Source organism: Cheilinus undulatus, linkage group 20, assembly GCF_018320785.1.
Source record: "Cheilinus undulatus linkage group 20, ASM1832078v1, whole genome shotgun sequence".
NCBI classification, from domain to species: Eukaryota; Metazoa; Chordata; class Actinopteri; order Labriformes; family Labridae; genus Cheilinus; species Cheilinus undulatus.
The window spans coordinates 32,899,795-32,906,996 of record NC_054884.1 but is presented as its reverse complement, the minus strand read 5'-3'; the positions used below and the strand labels follow the sequence as shown (position 1 = coordinate 32,906,996).

General features: G+C 40.8%; 1 long non-coding RNA gene across 1 annotated transcript; it reads right to left on the bottom strand.

Moving 5' to 3' along the window:
- Positions 1–6,368: 6,368 nt before the first annotated feature.
- Positions 6,369–7,202, bottom strand: LOC121528905. The gene is made up of 3 exons (XR_005993509.1): positions 7,126–7,202; positions 6,947–7,030; positions 6,369–6,717 (listed from the first exon to the last, which is right to left on the bottom strand). It is a non-coding gene; the product is annotated as an uncharacterized LOC121528905 (long non-coding RNA).

The window sequence follows — 7,202 nt, the reverse complement described above, 5'->3', positions numbered from 1 at the left end:
GTCAGTCAATAATAAAACAGGTAAAACCCCATAAAAATCTTTACTTTAACTCATAATTATCAAACAATCACAACAGAAGCCTTATGTTATCAGCAACATTTATTAAAAAACAAAACAAATGAGGCATAGGGAACACGCAACATGCAAGACTTGGCAAACAGGAAACTAATTTTTAGGTCAAGTTATTCTATTTCAAGTCAACAGAAGAGGAGACCTTAAAAATGTGGAGAAAACAAAAATTAAATGAGTTGTAATGACTGCAGTCTAAACATCTGAACAACTTTAAACCAGTCAACAGGTTTGAGAATTTTGATTTTCAATATTTTTGGTTAGAATGAGTTATTTTGAACACCAAATTCTTGAGACCATTTGATTATTAAACACTGTACAAATGAATACAATATTTCATTGATTATCAAGGTTAAGATTTAATTTTATCTTAAACAGGTCAATAATTAGTGCTGAAATCTTCAACACTGACAGAACAAGGGAAAGACGAGGAAGTGGACAAGCTGCCATTGCTGTGGTGGTAACCCGTTCTAATATATGTGTTTTTGAATGAGAGCATGTTTGCAACCAGTTACAGGATATAAAAGAGAATCAGTCGACTTCTGAACTGCTCTAGAAGTCATGAAGTGAAAGCACAAAGCTTTTTTTCCTGACCACAATTACATTCTTTAAAAGGACAAACGGGCATTAATATTTCCAACTGTTCTTGAGTGATCTGTAGAGGTTTCTTGGGATGCATGACATTATCTGATATCAGTATGAGCAGATAGAAAGTTTGTCATCTGCTGGTATTTGCCGTTTTTTAGTTACTGACGATATTTACAGCTGGTATTTTGGCTGAGAATATCAGCATATATTGACTGTAAATTTTTGCCATATAAACTAAAAAATTCGTGGATTTTTAGGTTTGTAAAACATGTAAATCATGGTATCCATACTGCTATCAGAATCAACCTGAAACATCACCATATCAGCAAAAACCCACTATCATGCATCCCAAGATGTTTCCTAAAGTAATCTCATATCTACTGTTCTTGCAAGCATAGTTAAGTTAAAACAGCATGTACCATTAGATGGTTGGATTAAAATTGTTAGCTGCTGGTAAAGCTACCAGAATCAGATCATTTTTAACTAAAATTAGATTTATAGAATTACAGCCAACATTTTTAATCCAACAATTTCTGCTGCTGTCACAGTCAGCAGGCAACAGGAGACACCATTGTACAGGATTTACACTACAGTCATTGACTACTCAGGATTATTGGTCAATACCAGCAATTTGCAAGACCGACAGAAACAATCTAGAGATGAGAGATTATCCAGTTGTCAATTTTAGTTCATTGTGATAACTCTTTATATGACAACTTCAAAACTTCAACAACAAAAAATAATAGTGAACCAAAGATTAAATGTTAAATTGAGGAAATGCCATTAAGGCATTGTGACAAAGAAACAAGGAAGTTGGACTAAAATGGAAAAATTTAGAAGATAATTGAAAAGCAAATTATCAAGATAGTAGAACTCTAGACTCCGTAGAACAAAATACATTATGATACATTTTCCCAAATCCTTCAGCCCTAGTTTGCTGTGGTGGCAAAATTATTCAGTTGCAATTTTTTTCCCAAAAATTTGATTGCCATTTAATATGGGATTTTTAAATCCGTCATCTTGTGTTTTAATAAAACACAGCAATACATGATTCTGTATTATAACAAATACCATCTTGAGTAAATAACACTAGGGCTGAAAAACTCACCAACTTAAAATATATATTTTGACTTGTACTGCAAATTTGATATGATTTTTTTTTGTACTGAAGGGAACAAATCATTTTCGCAAATTATTCTAGAAAAACAAACAGTTGCAAGATGTTGTATTAAAATGGTATTTGACACATTCAGGTTGAATAAAAATTGCACCTTTTGCAATCTGCTATCTGCAGTGGGCCAGGCTGATTTCATCTAAATTTTGCCCTACAACCAACTAAAAATCCAGAAAAAATACAAAACAAAATTAAAAGTTAATGAAAATAAAGATAAATCCAAACAAAAATTAGTCATCGAATCCTGTTGGTTTGCCCCTACTTCAGGGATAATGTGGTTAACTGTTCAAGACACGAGTCTATACTCTTTGAGTATGAGACCCCCCCCCAACAATGAGCAGTCTTAAGACATTTGTGCAAGGCCAAGCAAACAAGACATGTTGTGTTTTACTGTGTGCACACTAAAAGTGAACCCATGTGGTGGAATTCACTCATTCCTTGTATTATGAAAGTAGCATTGTGTTTTAAAGGCAGCTAATATACTGTGTGCCGACTGTACCACTCGATCTGTTTGTCAACCAGTAGTTCAGCACCAGTTCTTTGAATCCTGAGTAAATGGAAGGCTGTGAGGTTAAGGCCAACCCCTCCTCGATGAGGAAGAGCTTCCTAGAAGCTCTTCCAAAGGGAACGGGGAGCCTTTAGCCAGTGAAGTAGATGGCCCTCAAGCCAAGAAAGCTGGGGGCCATTTTGGTAGAAGCCCCTCCGGCCTCCTTGGCCCCCCCGCCGAAGTAGCTGGAGGTCATTTTAGTAACGGCCCCCAGCTACCTCGGCCCTCCAGTCGAGGAAGCTGGGGCAATTTTAGTAATGGCCCCAGCTTCCTCGACAGCAGCTGCTGGTGAGTTTGTGGATGTGGCACCCCGTGTCGTCCGGTCCAGGCTGCAACAGGAGGACCGAGACCCAACTGTTGCTGCCTGTAGAGCCTCTGGCCACATCCAGCAGAGAGGTCAGGGCTACACCTGTACGTCGAGCTGCTGAGGAGCGCTTTAACGATCACTAGAGGCAACACCACCCCGAGGTTAATATCAGCAACAATGTGGCTTCCAGATGCCAGGAAAACAGCCCGAGATGGAATTAAACAGAAATGAAATGTTGGAAATGTGATGTCTGTAATGGAATGCTGTCAGACCATCACACAACCTGAACAGTGCAGAGCACAGACCCCGAGGAGGTTTTCACCATGACACATAGTTACTGGCCTCAGATTCGCCAAGGCCAGGCCTTTCACACGACCACCGGTGGACTTGTCAGACAGACACACAAAACACAAAGACATTGTGGGGCTGCAGTTTCAACTAAACCTCCTCACTCAAATCCAATAATGCTTACAAAACCTTAAAGTCAAACAAGTTGTAATCTACACCAACACTTTCTTGCAAGGCCAGTAAAGCCTTTATCTAACCATCTTGCTGCTTTGAAAACGGCAGGTGCAGGTGGCATCTGGTCATCCCACAGGCTCAGAATCCCGAAACCTTATAAAAGCGTACCTAACAAACCCCTGAGCCAGCAGGACAATCAGACACTACCCACAGATGCTGCATGCAAAGGGCACAAGATGCTATGCTAACAACTTGCCATCTCTGCCAATACAGGCAGTGAGATGTCAGACAGCAGTAATCCTGAGTCTATGCTCACTGCCACAAACCATGTCTATTAGAAGCAGCCTATCACCTAACTGTGACATGACTAGACATGTACTAATGTGATCCATTAGGACATGTCTATTCAATCAATCAGAAAGATATAAAGGAGCTGGGAACAGGCACATTCCACCTGTGAGAATTTGAGTTCCTGTGCATGGTGAAAAGACCCATCTCTGGCAAAGATGTGATCAACCACAACCTGGTAGTCTCACTGACATTCAAGGGTCAGCATAAGAGAACCATGTACACTAATCAGTCAGCCATCTGTCTACAGGTTGAACTGAGGAGTCTTCTCAAACCCAAATCACCATGCCTGGTGTCCACAAGGCCTGCAAGGCTTAAAAGGGAGAGTCCTGCATCTCAGCATACAGCAACCACAGAACCTTGACGCACTGAGAGCTCAGGGGTTTGTGTAAAAGGTACACAATTATACGGTTTCGGGATTCTGAGCTGTCAGGACACCAAGGCGTTTTCTGCAGTCACAATACACCTAGACTCAAGACTCTACACCTCAAGCCTCACTGGCCCTGTAAAGCACCATGCACAGGGACAATGGGTGTGACAACACCCTTCAGGATAACCCACAGACAGACAGCTAATGATCAGTGCAGATGCTTCTCTCACCCCAACCCTGAATGTAAATGAAAACTAACCAGGAAGCAGATGATCACAAGTCTGTCTGAGATGTTTCTTTCACTGTGCCCAGGAAGTCAGCCTTCCCCAGGTGGACAGCCTAAAACCTAAACACCTGACTACACAACCACTAAGTTACAGTCAAACCTAACTATGGTCACTCAATGACCAGCAAAAGTCAAACATCACATCATCCAACACGTTTGTGTCTTGTGGTTGTGACAGTGCCGTGGATAACCATGCCACAGGTCGAGTCAGGACAAAAATGACGCCAGGAACTCTACGCCCTGGCTACGACCACCTAGGTGTCTACAGCTGCAGCTGCACAGGCTGTGAAACAGACTGAAGACACAGACAGGAAGCAGCTGATGAAGCCTCGGCAGTGTGCTGCCTTCTGTGATCGCCGCGGTCACACAGCAGCTCGAGGTACAGGCTTAGCCCTGGCCTCCAAGCTGGATATGGCCGAAGGCACAACAGGCAGCACCAATTTTTTGGTCCCGGCCATTCTGTGGCAGCCTGGACGGGCCCTACTGATGGTGCCGCACCCACCAAATTTCCACTTCAACCTCACCAGCAGCTTCTGCAATTTTTAAGGAAATTTCTTTTTTTATACAGTTTTCTTTTTTTATTATCAAATTGATTAAAGTGATATATTTTTGAGGTTATTATACAAAAGACTTAATTTCATGTACACTTTAATATTGGTTCCTAAAATATTCCCTTGTAAAGATTGAGAGCCATGTGGACTGCATAAACGTCTAGAGTTTTCTTATTTGGGTGGCCTACATGGAGGAATGTTTGAATGAAGCATTTTCTGTCTCTGCTACCAATTTTTACCCACTTACTGACCTCTAATATCTCCCAGATATTCTATTCCTGTGACATAACTTTTAAAGGGCTTAACAAAACTGTGCATGCCCAGTTTATGCTGTCATTTTTAATGCCACTTACTTTTTTAAGTGCACACAATTACTGCAACAGTACATTTGGCCTGCTGGGCAATTAGAGAGGACGTCTGGCCTTGTTAAAAATAAGGAACCATGCCCTCCTAGTCCAGACAGTCATTCCATAGATATTCATGCAGGAGGCAGCGTCCTCCTGGCCAGAGTGGTTTCCCTTTTGTCTTTTTTTTTTTTTTTTAGTGTAGTGTTACCAAAGAAGCACTACACATTCAGAGGACGCTTACTGATCTGAGTGTGTCACCATTCCATCCTCTTCAAAAGAACCTAATAAGGGGGAAATAAATAAATCACTTTAGAATAAGGAAAACATTCCAGTGTTATTACAAATATCTTGAAGTTCAGTGTAACCACTAACCTGATATTTCATCAAGGTTCACAGCACAAGGTTCTTCATTGCTGATGTGTGATGGACTTCATGTGACAGAGTGCTAAAAAAAAAAAGATATCAGAATATCTCAAATACACCTGCAGATGTTTAGCATTTAATTTCATTCATTTACGTAAGTTTTAATGATAGTTTGACAGTTTAAAACTTCACCTTCTTTGCTAAAAATACGATGAATTGCACAGCTTATCGTAAACAACTGATTTGTTTTTTTGCAGGGACAACTTTTCACGTCTAGAGCTGCTGCTACAGGTTAAGCCTCTTCTCAGTGCCATTGGTCATACACCAACATAAATCAAGTTTTATTTACGCTTTGCACAATCATGAAAAAGAGACAACAGTGTGTTAAAGTCCTAGTTGTCAGCAGTACTGAGAGCCCATGCATGGCTAACTTGGTTTGTACACAAGATGTTTAAAACCTCCAAAGAGGAGGCAAACTGCTCCTTATAGTCTGATTTTCCTCAGGCACTCTCAGCCTCACAGCTGTGCCTCGACATGATTTACTATTCAGCCAAATCGTTCTACAGTGATCTGTGTTAACTCGACATTAAGGTTAGACCAATATGGATTTTGGGGGGCCGATACCAATATTAAGGAATAAAAAATATTGAGTGTTTAAAAGAGTTTTACAATGTCTCAATTGTTTACAGTTGGGCATGGGCCAACTATCTTAGGCCAGACTTGTTTTTAATTAGCTTTGCCAAGAAGTTAACTTTAAGAGGGATATAGTTGTAGATATTGCAAAAGATAGCATGCTTACATTGGGCATAATTTACATTTATTTTAAGAGAGTGGGGGCACATCAAGGATTACACTATTTATCAAGCACACAATGTCATAGCTTAGTGCACAAAACAGAGCATGTATATAGTGTGAAAGTCAGTCCCAGCAATTACCATCATTCGTTTTGTCGTCCAGTGCCTGTATGTGGGCGAGGAGCTGAATGTTTTCCAGACCTCAGCTTGGACAAAGGCCTCCCCCACCATCCTTGGTGCCTCCTCTGAGTTGAAGGACCCATTGGCATGGGAAGTTCAGGGCCCCAGTTGCAGCTCTGGCAGTGGAACTCCAGGAAAGCATTTAAGGATAATTCCCAAAATGTGTCACTGTGAAGAGAAGGAATGCAGCGCTGCAGGAAACTCTGGACAGCATGTATGCATGTCAAGGTGGTCTTGGAAGTTGCTTCTTATCAAGGTTGTTGCTTATCCTCCTTCATGTGTTCACAGGTTTAAAAGGGCAGTCTCCCCCTCTGTGTCAATGGTCTTAACTCTGCAAAACACAACATAACTTATTACTCTCTATAACAGAGGAAAGGATTGCTGATGCACATGGAACCTTAATATTGTTTCCTCCTCGTGTAAAGAAAAGGTACATTTCTCAAATCATGTTGCTCATTTTTATAAATCAGTCGCAACAAAACAAAATAAAAAGATAAATTAAAAAATCTGCATAACTTTTTATGTAATAGATAGAAAATTGCCATTTATTCTGTTCTTACCATGAAATGCAGATTAGTCATCACATCTCTGCAACATGACAATCTGGTTCACTATGTCCTTGACATGCCACAATGATGTTCATCCTGCAGAAGCAACAAGAGGGTACAGTGCTGTTAACCAGAAAATCAGCAGTCTTCCACTTATACAGGAGTAGTGTATGGGTCAGTCTTGGTCATACCACAATAGTAGAGACAGTCTGCTCCCTCTCTCAGCCCAGGTCTTTGTCCAACTGCAAGGCAATCATGCTCATCACAG